The sequence below is a fragment of the Aptenodytes patagonicus genome, chromosome 1 (assembly GCF_965638725.1).
Source record: "Aptenodytes patagonicus chromosome 1, bAptPat1.pri.cur, whole genome shotgun sequence".
In the NCBI taxonomy this organism is placed as follows: domain Eukaryota; kingdom Metazoa; phylum Chordata; class Aves; order Sphenisciformes; family Spheniscidae; genus Aptenodytes; species Aptenodytes patagonicus.
Window position 1 is genome coordinate 63,300,937 of NC_134949.1, and position 16,650 is coordinate 63,317,586.

Below are 16,650 nucleotides of genomic sequence, written 5' to 3' on the forward strand. Positions count from 1 at the left end.
ATAAAAATTTAAATTTCTTCTGCCTCTAAAATAAATAACATTCCTACTTTGTCCTTCACTAACGGACATTACTAAAAACAGTCTGTTAAAGCTTTTACTATTTTGAGCAAACATGACAAGTTATAGGCTATTTGGAGACTACCTTACATTTTACTTTGCTGCTAACAAAGGAATTAATTTGTATCAGAGGAGAGGGGGTTCTTCCCTGTTACCAGTGATGCTAATAAATATTTTGCTTTTTAATTCGCTAGAGGCAGGATAAGAATGTAGGCCAACACAACAGATATTTCTTATTTAAATTCATTACTTTCCTAGTGCTCTGTGCTACATTCCTTAGCCAAGCAATACTTCTACTGACTTCCTGTATTAGGTCCATCTTTATTATTTAGCAGATTGACAGAACCAGAGTGGTACCATCTATTACTACTGGCAAATAACATTTGAATTCATCTTCCCCTTATTCACAGGATGACTCATTCTGTGTCGTACACACTTCATTTTTGATTTATGTAAGATGTACATTTTAACATCCTTTCTGAGACTCACAATTATTTAATCTATTTTTGTCATTCTATTCATTTGCTTATTCAAGTCATTTTGCATTAATAATCAGTCTCCATTCTTCTTCATTATTTAGTATTATTTGGTATAATGGAGTGTGTGCCAACTACGACTTCTGGATGAAGCTTCTGGGTGAGTGACACATTTACTGCTGAAAGTTAAAACATATAAAACTTCAGACAGTGAAAAAAGCAAGATATTTGTAGAAGTACTGTCTAGTTTTGAACATCATAATTGTGACTTGAGCCAAGTTAGTAATAACAGTATGCTTTTCCCAGCTATTTGTATCCATACAAGAAATAAATGTGTTCTCCCAACAAGTCAATACTGAGATCTAGAAATGTAGCTCTTCTCGATTTTTGAAATACCTTGTTAGGTATGTCACAGGGGATGGGAGATGTTACTTTAGCAGAAATCTTATCTATGAAGAGACAAATATTAAACATCTAACTTATTAATTAGTCATTATATGTGGTCTACTTTGCCTGTAGGACTGTGGGCTCATGAAAACTGAAGAATGCTCAAGGGTTTCAGACTTTTGCTTTACTGTATAATGTTGTTTCCTGTATATTGTTTCCTATAAACAACTGAATGCCAAGACAACTGCCAAAACCTTCTCATGGGCTAGAAAAGGAAACAAAATAGGCTTCTTCCAACCAGCTACCCTAACCATACTTCTCTGCTACCTGTATACCCAACCAATACCTCACAACCCCAGGAAAAAGGTCAAGGCTAAATTCTCATGCACTGTAGTTCACAAAACAACATTTTGCCTTGTCAGACACATTTTCTGATTGTTTCAGTCATGTAAGTCATGACGTTTTATGCAGACATACTAGTCTACATAGTGTGTAGACAGTGTGTGGAAGGTGTAGTTTTTGAAAGTCATTTCACAGAATCACAGAATCGTTGGGGTTGGAAGGGACCTCTGGACATTGTCTATCAATCCTCTAACAATATCAGCTGCTCTCCCCTCATCCACCACCCTTCTGGTCTGAGCAGGGTCAACTGAAGCAGGTTGCTCAGTAATATATCCATTCAGGTTTTGAATATCTCCAAGGATGGAGACTCCGCAATCTCTGCGGGCAACCTTTGAACACTCACTATAAAAACCTTTTTTCTTATGTTTAATCTGAATATACTGTGTTTCAGTTTGTTTCCATTGCCTCTTATCCTTTCACAGGATATCACTGAGAAGAATCTAGCTTCACCTTCTTTACTCCCTCTCCCCCTTACCACTTTGACAAGATCCCCTTAAGCCTTCTTTTCTCCAGGCTTAACGATCGAGCTCTCTGACTCTCATGTATGTTAGATGCTCCAGTCCCTAAATCATCTTCATGCCCTTCACTGGACTCACTCCAATATGTCAGTGTCCTTTTTGTATATGGGGGAGTCCAGGACTGGAGTGGAAAAAGGGAAAGGGTCACCTCCCTCCACCTGCTGGCAATGCTTTGCCTAATACAGCCCACGACACTATAGGCCTTCTTTGCCACAAGGGCACATTCTTAGCTCATGGTCCACTTGTCCACCAGGATCCCCAGGTCACCAGGTCTTCTCTGCAAAGCTGACTTCCAGCTGGTTGGTCTCCAGCTTGTGCTGGTGAATGGCATTATTCCTTCCCAGATGCAGGACTTTACATTTCCCTTTGTTAGAAATCATGAGATTCCTGTTGACCCATTTCTCCCGCCTGTCAAGGTCTCTCTGAAAGGCAGCACAACCATTTAGTGTATCAACAATTCTAATTTTTCATCATCCACAAACTTGCTGTGTTTCCACTCTGATCATAAGTGAAGTATGATCATAAGTGGATTATACTTTATCCAGATCATAAGTGAAGTATCAGCTCCAGTATCCAGTCCTGGAGCACACAAAGTGTGACTACCCTCTAGCAGGACTTCATGCTGCTACCCTTTGATCCCAGCAGTTCAGCCAGTCTTCAATCCACCTCACTGTCTGTTTATGTTGTCCAAACTTCATCAGTTTGTCTATGCAGATATTATGGGATACAGTGTTGAAAGCCTTGCTTAAGTCAAAATAAACAATATCAGTTGCTCTTTCTTTTTGTCCTTCTTGAAAACAGGAGTGTCTTTGCTGTCTGCCAGTCCTTAGGAATCTTGCCCAACCGGCATGACTTTTCAAAGATTTTTTAGAGCAGCCTTGCAATGACATTGGCCAGCTACCTCAGCACTCTTAAATGATAATTTCCTCAGCAGTGTTACAACACATTTAGAAAACACTGTCAAAGCATTCCTGTAGCTGATTTCCAGGTATACATGGAAAACAAATCTTGAATTGCGTGACAGATGTGTTTTCTCATTTATGTTGCACAGGTAAAGAATTTAAATCTACTTCAGGTGATTCTTTCACTAGTCATTCTCAGCAAAGCTAGTAATTACTTATTCTTCCTATTCTTCCCAAGATGATGAGAGTATCACCTGAGTTCAAATAAATCATGAAACAAAAGCAGAAGGAAGTTCATTTCACTAAATAGGTGTCATTTTTTTTAAAGTGTCCATGGTAGGAAAGGATTAGCTGTGTAAACGGTCAACAAGGGATAAGGCCAGCTTGATTGCTGCAGGTTAAATGTTAGGAAGGTAAGTGAATAATTGAATATCATATTAGCAGACTTTCACTTCTCATCCAGAAAGAGTATAGTTGGAAGGAGTAACTACTCAAATCTGTGATCCTCATTATGACAATGCTGGCCACTATTGGAGATTGCCATTTGGCATTAAAAAGATAGTTTTCTCATACACTCTAAATTATCTATAACAAGGTGTCAAATTCCCAAACCAAAAGAATATAATTCTTTTTTGACACAAACCTGCATGATTAGCTACCTAGAAGAGGGTTGCTAATCCTTCATCATTAGGCTAATACAGACATCTCAAAGATATATGTACTGTAAGCAAAGCCAAACATTTTTCTAAGGTATTAACAGTAATATCTTCAGCATAACTGATTTCTAGTTCCTGCATATTTAACCCATGTCACTGTTTCCCATACCTCTATATCTGTTCATTTTCTGGCTGCTTCCGTAATTGGAGTTCAAAAACCATTAACCACTGTGGTGACACCAAGGAAACCAACAATGATGCTCATAGTCTTTTAAGGAGATATATATTCTTTTTCCTGTTTAAATTCTGTGATTCCAGTAATCCAGTAAAATGTCCCACCGTTAAGAACATGGGCCTGGTTTTGTTGATTATTGTATTTGCATATAAATCAGTTTGCTTTGTAAGTTCTACCAGGCAGAAAGTTTTAAAAAATATTTAGGTTATCTTTTAATAAGGACTCAGACACACCATCAAGTTGCTTGACAAATTGTCATACAACACATGATCTTCGTTTGCCAGTTCACTCTTAGCCAGAAACAAAGGGCAAGTACTGTGACTTAGCTCAGTCCACAAAGAAAACAACTTAAACTGAGACTCATTTTTGCTCATGCTACAGGCTAAGAAGACCCACTTACATTTGCCACAGTTCAGCTGGCAGACAATAGCATGTTAACACACCATAACCTGATCTGAAATCGAGGGTGATAGAGTAACACTAACAATATTGGACTTTCAGCTGTGCAGAAGATAAGGGCTTTCACTGCTGTTTGAACGCCCTGCTTATTTTTGTCTCCTCTGGAATATTTTGTGGGGGAGGAGATGTCACCCAAGAACTTTAATTAGCTAAAAGTTAGTAACTAAACTAGTAGCCTGGGTTACCTTCTGTAGCACAGAAGAGTAAGATTGAGAGTACCAATACTCATTTTTTTTATATATATATATACACAGTCATCTTAGAAATGTACAGTGGCTATTTATTGATTGGAGATAAAATACAGCTCCTGAAAACATTCACTCTTTCCCAGTTCCTTTTTCTCCAGATAGTCAACACAAGTCTTTATGTCAAGGTATTATTGAAGTATAGTATCTCTGTGATCTTTCTGGATAACACTATGTGTAAAGAATTCCCCACAATGAAGAATGTTCCGTACATGATCAGGATGTTACTAGCACAATGTAAGCTAACAAACACATAATAATATATTAAAATGTTTTAAAGTGAGAAATTGTTATATGTTTCAAGATCATTGAACCAGTTCAATTAATTTTGAATATTCCTCTACTAATTTGAGGGGATTCTAACAGTATTAAAGCTCTTAAGTTCTGTTTGGCTAAAATTTCACACAGTGGTAGGTTAAACCTTTGCAATGATCTCAGGATTAGCCTTAGCTTTCAAAGCTCATACAAAGGAAAGTTCTATAGTCCTTTCATCTGAGATCTTATTTTCTTTAGGATTATAAGATAATGCATCTGGAACAACATTCATTCATCCAGGTTTGTGGTTTAGCTGAAAGTCAGTCCAAATTCCTGTAATCACAAATGACATCTGGCTAAACATGCACTTGGGTCAAGTTTAGACTTCAGCCACTATAAAGGGCTGTGGTTAGATAGCATGCTCAACTTGACACCTCCCAAACAGAGAAATACATGCTCAGTCCACACCAACACAACAAGTTAAAGTTACACATTTTTTTCTTTTTGTTCCCTGTGGCTCAACATTTTCTTTCAGCAGCCTTCAAGATTTATTGTCAAAAGCTTTTGTAGTGTTTGTATGGTCCTTTCCACAAGAACTTACGCTAAAAAAATGCTTAAACCTATACCTGATGCCTCCTAGTGTCGTTCAAATCATAAATCAGAATTCCAGAGCATTAACCAGTAGTTCCAAAGGTAAAAAGCATGTTGCACAGTCTGAACAGGCAATCAATTTATGAAAGAGAAAAAAAAATGAACTAGTTTGACAGTAGATAACATATCAGAAAGTCTGTAAATTCAAAATCAGCTAAAATTCAGCTGTACTTTAGTCAAGCTGTAACAAAACTAGGGAGCTACAGGTCTGCTTGCATCAGGTGTTTCAGATAAGACTTCTTACTGACAGGTCTTAGCCTCTTTCATTCTCATACCCATTTTCATGTATGAATGCATATTGACCTTCTCTAATCATTATTTTCTTTGGATCTGAATGAGAGACTGAATTTCATCTTATAGTTCCTCCAGGGCCTGGAACTGGTCAGTCTTGCTTACATTTTTAAGGGTTCATACAGAAAAATTACTCTTTCTGAATCAGCAAAACTGATGAATCTCTTTCTGCATCTTACATCACTGCAGAACTGGACTAATATATGAATGGAAACTGAAAGAGGATCAATTCCAGTCCTCCCAGCTATTTAATGATACTGACTATAACGCTATTCTGTGGAGTAAAGACCATGAGACATGTGGAAGGGATGACTTTGTCCAAAATGCAGATGTTAGACTACCAGTGAATGCCTATGCTGTTACATGAAGTACTATTCTTAATTTGTTTGCTGGGTATTTTTCTTTCATGTTAGTTTTGATTGATACTTCAGCAAGACCTTGAAGATACACTATAGTATTTTAAAGCAACATAAAACTACAGTCCTTGCTGTCATTCCTCCTAGGCTAGTTACACCACTGATCCTACATCTCAGTATTTCCCCTTTATCTCACAAGATTTCAGCTATCACTTCTTCAGTGGTCATACCACACAAATCTGTCTCCCATCAGGCTTTGGGCTTCAGAGTCTTAATATTAACTGAATACTTTTGCTGGCACAAGTTATCACCCATGGCATTCAATGACTGGACTTCCCTCATAGCAAAAAATATTGTTTAACTAGAAGCAAAGCTTTTCCAAGAAAAATCTCTTGTATACCACCTTCCACCTGAAGTTCACTATCCCAAGTGTTCAACATGGCTGCAGTTAGTAAATAGATAGCAGTGAAAAGGAGTATTTATGCTAAAGGAGGCAGACAACCCGTGGAAGTACACACTGATAAAAGTGAAGAAGAGCATATAACACAGGAGAACTACAAAATACTTGCTACACTGCAAAATATATAGAAGGAGAAAACAGAAAATTATATAGCAAGAGAAAAAAGGTGCCATAAGCCCACTATAGCAAAAGTAGAAGAGAAAATTCGGTAAGCATTTTATTTAGGTTTTGTGGGGTTTTTTTGTAACATCTGATTCAGCTTGACTTTGGACAATGCTCAAGCTATTTCTACACTTTTCTGCTTCTAAAAATGTGCTTTTCTTTTGAACGTGTATATTTTCTATTCCTTGTATGCTCTCTACTTACTCCTAGGACTTCTTTTATGGTGGCCTTTTACGTTATTATATTTACAGCTCTTTCCTATTCCTTCTCCCCAGAGCATGTTTTTAACTGCCTCCTTTTCCCTTTGGCTCCAAACTGAAAGTAACACCTACACTGTTGATGGCTTGGTCATGGTCTTATAATTACCCCCAGCTGTTTGACCAGGAGGCTTTCTTTCTAGAACTTTGTTTGTTCTTTTTTCTATTGGTCAGATGTGGAAAAGCCTGTAATTCCAAATAACTGTACAGTAATTCATCTGCTAACCAGATCACCTTCTGTTTGCATATGTTTTTCACTTAGCATTCTTTTATGTTCTTAAAGAACAACTTCAAGTTCAGCGCTTTTTTTCATTACGCATTTCCTATAGGTTTTTCAGAGAGTTGGTCCAGTACCCATTTATAACAGATTTCAGTACATTAATGTTTGGTAATACTGCAAATAGAGTTTCATGTGGAATAAAGACTGCCCAGACAGTGTCACTGAGAATCAGGACTTTTTTTCCCCCCTAAATTTCTGTTTGAGTTCCTTGTGTTGCTGGATGCAAAACAAACTAATTTCTGAATGAACCATTTCTAGAAATTTATCTAATAGCCTTTGGAATGAAAAAAAATCCAGTCTACCATATGGGGAAAATGTATAGAGGTATATGGGGTAGAGTAATTTAAACTGAAATGATACAGAATTCTGTAGCTTCAGTGAGATAAAACTCTTCCCTGTAAAAATCAGTAGCTTACACAGAGTTAAATACCAGCCATCCAATATTAAGGCTATGAAAACATTCTTTAGCTCAAATTCTCTATCTTTTCTTGTCAGTATGATTAAGGGCTCAGATTCAATGTAACTGATGTCTAAGGAACTTTAATTTTCCTTTGATAAACTGACAAAAAATCGTTTCTTTAATGTTAATCCAAAGGGCACAGTGTTACAATGGACTCCTTGTGATACACTAAAACATGTGAAAATCTGTTCTTATCTTCAGAGCCCTTTGCTAGCAGCCACTACAATACCCTGCCAGATACAAGGGTACATGCAGTGCATTAGTCTGGAGCAATTAGCTATCAACACTTGGTAGTTGTTGCTATGGTGGGGCGAGAGGCATATATAATTTCCCATAATGATGACAGTAAAATAATAATTGGTTCAGAATCAATCCAGGTAGAACAGGGAGCATATCAAAGTAAGTAGGAGAACCCAAGGCCCTGCACATTGAGGATATCTTCTCCTAACCGGTGTTGGCTACATGTGAGGGAGTAGGTGGTGGTGTTTGATTTCTGGGTTCTACCAAATTCACTGCTTTTGTCTCACTGTTCTGTCACAATTGTCTGGACAGATGCACGTGCAGCCTTAAAACCTTTGTGCAGAGTAGGGCTATACTACTGCAATCATTATAAGGGAATTACAGGACATGAAGCCTTTAGCAGAAGTGAAAAATGGAGTGTTGTCTTCATGATTCTAGGCCAGTGCTATAATGTAGGACCACCTTTCTACCCCCTCTCTGCCTCTTCTCCATAAATACATACATATTTCAGAAATGTACATGCCTACATTTCCTGTGGATATGTACATGGCACACGTAACTTTTATCTCTATTTTAATTTGTTTCCTCTGATATTTTATGCCTTGCTTCATTTAAGAAGAAATATAACATGACAGAAGTTGGGCTCAAAGGAATTCATCATGTCCGTATCATCACTGGAATGAAATGTCTCTTTCTCCTATCCCTTGTTTCCATTTTCATTCAAATTGGACGGAAGAAACAGCCCTAGCAGATTCAGCTCGTCAGCTATATTGCTGGTAAAAATCTGTTTGGAAACCAGATTCCTCCCCATGAAAATGTGTGTGTTAATTAGCCCCTTTTGTGTCAGCCTGTTTCTGAGCCAAGTCTGAAGAGTCATTTGAGGGCAACGAATGTCTGTTCTGAAGAGAGGCTTACGTGATTGAGAGTGTCATGACCACTTGAAAAACTTTCTTCAAGGATGAGAACTTTTTTGTTGGCAACATGTTATCAGGAACATCTAGTCCAGCACCATCAAGGATTTTTCTGTTTATTTTAAAAACATGCAGACACTACAGCTCCTTTTGGTTGTAGTGATACAGGGAATTGAGGGCAGAAGAAAAAATGCTCAGAGAGAGATTGATTTAATGAACTAAATGCATTTTATCATTAATAAGTGCCTGGATTTAAGTGCCACAAGTTTACCTATCAACTCCTGCTCCATTTGTAATGCTTTTAAGCACAGACCAAAGCCAAGAAATACAGCTATGGCTTATGAATTTCAATCCCTATTAAGAAGACTGGCAATGATCAACTGAGGGGTGTTGGTCAACCTATTACCAGCAGAAAGAATAAAGTCCAGGGGTATCTGCATGATATGTGCCTATTTTTATTAAAAGGATGGACTTAAATACCTTCCCTTTTTGGCTTTTGTGGCCGATAAGGACAACATATTCCAAACCATTCTGACTTCATTGGCTCATATAGGGCCCCAATCCTCTGGATTGAACTGGAGTGAGCAAGGAAAAACTAACCAATTTCCCAACAAAACCAGCAAGTTTCTTCATTCCCTTCCCCCACACTAAGTCCACGAACTCGCTCTATCTTTCCCACAACTCTTGTCTCAAAGAGGCACAAGGGTTATTTTTTCTCATAACCACCCCAAACTGCATTTCTGAGAGGACACTACTTCCTTCCATTCTCAGCAATTTCAGAGGCTGCCAGAGGCTGCCCCTCTTCCCAGAAGTCACTCACAAAGTCAACAAGCAGTTTACCCTCTAACTGTTTTGATGTTGGCCTGCCTTCCAGCAATTCTCAGTTGGCACATAGTCTCCTGCAGACTATAATCAGCTTGGCACATGTTAAAACAGCCATGCCAGGGCTATGGCCAGAACAAGTCGAATCAACTGCTGTGTTGAAGTTACAGTTTGCCTTGTTACAGTTTGAACAGCACACTCAAGACCAGATTCTCCGACTGCCCACATTGTCTAGCACTTTGAATCTCCTTTATGTGAAACTGAGAGCATTGAAGTTCTAATGTCAAGAAATAAACCTTAAGAGAGCTCTCTTCCAACATGCTCTGAATTCTTTACATGGCTTAGATGATCTGCACTCCTGCCAGCTCACCCCAGTATTCCAAAACATCACGCCTAACACAGCATAACCCATCTTGCCCCAATCACATATCAGACTGCTTAACCCCTGTACCTCTACACAAGATATGTCCCTTCCAAAACCCTGCTGAACAGACCAAACTCATAAGGCAGGCATTTTTTCCTTTGGAGACAAGATGTTCACAACTGGGAGAAGGGTGTGATCATGACCTCAGGGACAAGCAAGAGGAAGTGGACTACATCATTCCTTGGGAGGGGAAATGCAATGAGGCAGATACCCAGGTCTACAGTCGTGAGGATGCAGATAAAGGCAGTGGAACATCTCTCCTATTTATATGGCTACAGTCCCCTTCCCTCTAAGGCACAAGGGCAGCCTTGGTAGGCAGGATCACCATTCAGCAAAAGTAAACCATCAGTGCAGACTGAACTGGCCACTGTTAATAGGATTAAACACAGAGCAGCACTACTCCAGCTCAGCTCACCTGTCTGTTTACTGCAGTTCTATACATATACAGCACCGGGGAGTCCAGACAAGTGATTTTACCCACATGACCAAGGAAAGGGTACAGAGGGGCCATCCAGAATATCCTCAACACTGGACAGTAAAGTGACTGCTAGGTACAGGTTTCCCAAAGTATTATTGACAGATGTGGAGAAGGGGCTCTTCTTGACTCTTGATTTTGTTTTTTGTAAGGCAGGATGTCCTGTTTGCAGTCATATACAGGAACTGTGATAATAGACATTTTTTAATGAATACTCAGTGGAGAATTCAACAGTCTATATGACAGAGAAGGCTAGTGGCACTCACTCTTTGCCCATTGTTCTTCCACAAACACATGTTGCTGTTAGGGGATGCTTTTTTTCTTAAATACTTTGAAAAAAACTTGTCGCTACATGACTCATATTTAAATTTTCTGTTTTTCCCTGATCAAACTGCAAAAATTCATTAACACTATGAAAACATCCAAAATGAGGCAGCCCATCAAGGGCATGAACATGTCACAGTGCTTCTGTAAAAAGTCAATGCTTAATCTGACAGTGATTAATATGGGTAGCCTTTTTATGTAGATTCTGACTGTATTGGCAAAAAACATGTTCTGCCTTTTCGGGTGGGAGTGTTTGTATTTAACAATAGAGAAAAAAATGTCTGTCTTTCAGGTTTCACTGCTTTTTAACACTCTTTCTCCATGTAAGGCTAATAACATCTGCTTAAATTGGAAAACAGAAGTGACTTTTACACTTAACCAAAAAAACTGGTTTTGCTGTTTACAAAAAGACTCTATTATTTTGGCCTAATGCCCAATATATGTTGATACAGATGGTATATTTCCCTTACCTTGCAAGAGCAGTATCTACCAAGGTCAAGGTCTTCACTGTGTTGGAATAAACAGTGACAGTCCATGCTCTCCCTACAGGCATTTTGAAGAACTCTATGGTCCTGAGTGAACCTTATAGCACTCTCCACACTGCCAGTCCACCTGCTTCATAGACAATGACTTCGTGCTTTGAGTGAACCAGAGGAAAACTCAGCAGATACGTGGCAGCTGTTCCATGTAGCTAAATTCCTTGTAGTTTCATCATATGATAGTATCAAGGATGTTCACAATGCATGCCCAGAACGACCAAGACACAGTTGGCCAGAACTCTTATGCTCTTGGTGCAGCAAAGAGAAACTGGGACTTGACTAGGACAAGCACTGTCCAAAAGGACACAGTCCTCAAGATACAGTGACCATATGTGCAGAGGGCAGAAGAATGTTGCTTTACTTCTGGGCAGCAGGTTCACCTCCTTCTTTGGAGCCTCCTGCTTCCTTCCTCACTCCTCTCCAACCTTGTTAGTCATGACTAATCAGAACATGCAGTCACAGAAAGATCAATGGCAATGTTGAAGGGGAACAGTGAGAAGGCTCCTTTATGAAAAGCAGCATGATGGGCCACAGAGTGTTTGCGATATAGAGCAAAGAAGAGAGCAAGTATCCTTACCAAAGGTGCTACAAGAGATTGCATCCCAAGGACATCCGTTGAACATGAATGGTGTGATTGAAAATCATGGGATATTCATTGTGATCTTGTACATGTCCTCTGCTTGAGATATCCTTATTGGGGAGATCCTCTGGAGCAATGTAGAGGAGCTACATAACTGTAGAAATCTAGGACCAATAAATAACTTCCTTCCTTTCTTGAGCTTGTCCTAGTGGAGGAAAGTTTCTGGGCTATCGTACCTTTTCCTAATTTATGCAGGTAAAAAAAGCTATTTCTTACAACCTATTGTAATGACTAAAGATATTTTCCAGCTACTACTGCAACATAGAGATATATGCATAATGTTTCACCACCTCCCAGGATCCTGATTCCTTTCTTTCCTGAAGTTATAACCTTTAAGATCAATGTTTACTTAACATTATGAACAAGCCTGGACATGTCTGTCTAACGTAAGTCTAGTAAAATGTACCCATGTTGTTGATGAGGCACTGAATGTCAAGTTTCTCTTGGAGGAACCTTTGAAATATAAGCGACTAATAAATACATGTTTTTGCTTTGTTAATATAGGTCACAATCCTACTGTTTATCAAAAGTCAGTCATTTAATAGCATGCTTGAATCTGTGTGTGGTTTGCTTTCTTTTTTTCATTTTGATACTTTTGGTATTAGCTCAGTTTCAGAGTTCCTACAAATTTACTGTAAAGGATCAGTTTGACAATGAGAGAAGAAGTTGCCAGCCATGCCAGTTATAGTGATTTTGTGGTGTGGGACTTTAGGCCACCGGGAACTAAAGGCCCATGCCAGAAAAAGAAAATGCTTTTCTAGGCATCTCTGTTTCTTTCACAGTTGTATTTACATATCCAATTCAAGCTATGGCTTGCTAGTATGTTAGCTAAAGAAAGAGATTAGGTTTACATTAGGACTTTTCTGAGTAATTGATATTAAACAGGGACATAGAAGAAATTCTTTTTTAAAAAAATCTTTTTTTTTTTCCTAGGAAAGTAACATCTGGAACAAATAGAGTCTTTAACTGATTATCATTAACACAATTGTGTTGTGTTCTCAAAAAGCTATTAAAAAGTGTTAACATGGTTACATCATGAACTTCAGCTGGTTCTTATAACACATGAATCAACTCAAGCCGGAAGTGTTCACATAATGCGTATTTAAAATACTGTATTGTAAAACATGTTTTTGAGAACATTTTCATTAATATTAGGATTACTTACCAATTCCAGCAGTTATTTTGAGGATAGATTTCACTATCAATATCACACTGAACAGTATTTAAGCATAAATGTAAACATGTTTACAGTTCTGTAGGTAGTAAGTAAGCTACCGATCAGTTTGGATGGAAGAGACAATAGCATAATTTTTTTCTTTTTATTAAACCATTCTGTCTCACCTGTTATTCAAACACTGCCTTTAAAAAAGAATCACACATGATCAAAATCTAATACAGACTTCATTAGTCCTGAAATAAATTAATAAATATTCATAATCAGTGTGTGTCTTGAAGGGTCTATAGGAATGTTAAAAATGTCTCCCTGTATAGAGCCCCAGTGGAACATGACAGCTTTTTTTTTCCACTATGCACAGCATAGTGTATCAGTGCAAGACAGGAAAGAAAGAAAAACATAACCATCTGTAACTGCAAGGATAAAATCAGGAACCTAGGACCTATTATTAACATTGGCTAAAACCTTCTTTTTTGGCATCGGTGTATGCCTTCACACCTTTATGGAGAATAACAGTATCAGCTAAGCCATTTCTTTTAGCAGACAGACCTTCTTGACAGAGCATCCTAACTAAATCACGAGAACACCTTGGTTAGTTTGTCATATATAGTAGTCTGATAACCAAAGGCCATGTGCCCACTGAGCTACGAAAGGATTTCATGTGTTTGGAATGAAGACTGCTCTAGACTTCTCAACTCACCTGACAGCCGTGAAAACCCAGTAGTAGTTAGCAAGTACAAATAATTAGTACACAATGCATCTGGATCATGTCAGATCTTTTTACATACAAGGTCATGTAATCGTTGCCTCCAGGAAGACTGAGCCACATTAAAATTATAGGAGGCTGTTTCCCAGGCAATATTTAGTCAATGAGGTTCCTGTGACTACATATGGACAATGAAACTGAGAAGCACCCCAGTCGAGGTGCACACCCTGTCCACATCCAGAGCCTTGAGTCAAGACCTGAGTACGCACTTTTCTTTGCTGTAATTTCCAAAGAAAGGTGGTGCCTAGGTTGCCCGCCCTGTGAAGTGTAGACACAGCCTCCAAAAACATCACTGATAAGTATGGCACTGAACACAGCAATACAGGCTGTTTTTCCTATCTGTGGGCACTACATGCCATGTGCAGCCATGGAGAAGCAATAATAATTTTACTGAATAGTAATGAGATACCACTTTTGTGGCAGGAGGAGTAAAGTATGAGCAAAAGGAGTGAGTCTCATGCTTGAAGCCCAAGAAATGACATGTTTGCTATTCAGATGGATGTTTTGCAAGACTGGAAAGTGGTCTTGGAAATGCCAAATATGTGGCCACTCATGTAGCCTTGAGTGCATCCTTTTATTAACCTGTAATTACATGACCACAGAGTATTTCCCCCAAAGAATTCCTTCTTCATTCAGGGAAGAAACTGAATGTACAGTGGGGGCTGCTGAAAGTGTTCAGGTGCAACTGCAAATCTTATTTTTTTCATATCATGTGCTTGATTTTTTTAACCATAAAATCCCCCTTTTTTTTAATTTAGAGGGGAGGGGATGTTATTTTTATATAGTAGTCATGTTACAGATTCTTCTGATGGAAGAAATACTAGCAAAACAGACAAATGTTGTTCCAGTAAAGAACTGAACAGTAAGTTTACATGTATTTCAATGTGACTAGAATCATATAGACCTATCACAACAAAAAGTAGACAGAAAAGCACCTAGCATACTTTTGTTTCCATATAAACAATATGTTTATAGAATAAGAATAGAAGAATGATAAAAATTATCAGTAAAGATTAGAATAAAAGAAACAGAAACCTAACACACCTATCAGAGCACTGTAATCTTCTACAAAAAGATTCAAAGATAATTTTTAAAATAAAAAAAAATGCAACTGATTCTAAGCCAGTATGTTCTAATCTTGCTGAAGTCCATGGTTCAATGATTAGTACACTCAGTTTTAGGGCTTCTAATACTATATAAAAATATTCCAGGCATATTTGACACAATGCTTCAAACAAAACTCACTGTACCTGTTAAAATTTGCTCAAGTTTTGACAGGTTAATTTTGTACCTGCAGTCTTTATGCCAGCTCACATAACAATTGCCTGCACCCCTCTAATGTTATGAAGAATAAATCACCATGTCTCCTTCTGCAACCAGCATAAAACCACATCAACGCTGAATTCTGCTCTGCCTTGTTCAGCTGAAATGCCGTCTTGTGTTCACAGCTCATCTGGCTCAGACTTGTGTTTATGAATGACCCAGTAGCATATAGATCTGGTATTAATAATTATAGACACATAAAAAAAAAAATATGTTAAAAATTTGAATCCTTCACCAAAAGACAAGTAAGTATAAAAAAAACCCACAACATTGGGAAGTATAGGTAGGTACCATGCTTGTATGTATGCTTTCTTTTCTGTCAAAAGACAAAAGAATGGAAATAGAAATTTATAAAGAAAGAGAAACCTTTTAAATCAAATGATAAGCAAAGTTTTTTGTTCCACTGATAAAATCTGTTACACAGCCTGCTACACTTTTCAAATCTTAAAGAAGTGTTTCAAAACTGCACCAATATTCAGTTCTTTACCATAATGATGAATCTGTTGCCCATAAAAAGAAAGATTTAAACAGTAACATTTTTCTAAAGAAGCAATAATAATCTTTGATCTAGAAAATATCCTATGTAACAAAAAACCATGCAAGAAAAATAAAGATTTAGCGAACTAAAGATGTGATAGCTGTAAAAGTAGACACAGAAACAGTAAAGTCCTGTTTAAATAGATAACACAGAATATGAAGTAAATGTGTTCTTCTTCTATTAATCTTTTGTGGAAGAGCTAAAATTCTAAACAATTAAATAATTCTGCTTAAGACTTATTTCTCTTCATCACCTAAACTTCTAACCCATGATACTTCTCACAGAACTTGCCCCCCTTTAACAAAGATAAAGCATGTTTTCTTACTTCTTTGTGTGTTTTTTCATGTGATAAAAACTTTCATATTCATGATTTTTTATTTTATTTTTTAAAAAAGATCTAATACTCTACATAACACTGAAGGAAAAGAGGTTAAACTATTACGGAAAGGGTAAGTAAGATTCAAATCGATCTTGCCAATCTTAAACGGTAACCACCTATTAGCACCAAAAGAAGCCAAATGAGCGCTGCAGGTGCTCATTACCACTGGAAAGCAACCCAGACAGTAGCCTCTTTGCCAGCAGGGCTTGTTTCTGCACAGGGGCATGGCTCAACCCATAGGCAGGTTCACAGACTGGGAAAAAGTTTCATGCTAATGGGTCTGCTTGTAGAATCAGGACCCTATTCTATAAATAGAATATACCTATTCTATAAATAGGGTATATTTGTGCACATATTTAGACTAAAGATTATTTATTAAATTGTTCCCTATACATCCTGAGTAATACATAGCGTTGGTGTCTGCCACCTCATGGAATGCAATTCCCTTTCCAGTTGTATTTCACTGTTTTCAGAGGTATTACTCCTCACTTACATCAGTTTAAATAACAGCATTGTTTTCTTAAACAACAGAGTAATGAAGCATAAACTTTTGTCATATTTTAATATTAGTATCGTACCAAGAACA

General features: G+C 37.8%; 1 protein-coding gene across 1 annotated transcript in view; it reads left to right on the forward strand.

Moving 5' to 3' along the window:
* The first annotated feature begins 645 nt into the window (after positions 1 to 645).
* The window catches only part of IGF1 (insulin like growth factor 1), an 82,124-nt gene continuing 66,119 nt past the window's right edge, over positions 646 to 16,650 (forward strand). The window contains exon 1 of the mRNA XM_076339616.1: positions 646 to 693. The gene's annotated coding sequence lies outside the window, so the exon portion shown is untranslated. The remainder of the gene's footprint in view (positions 694 to 16,650) is intronic.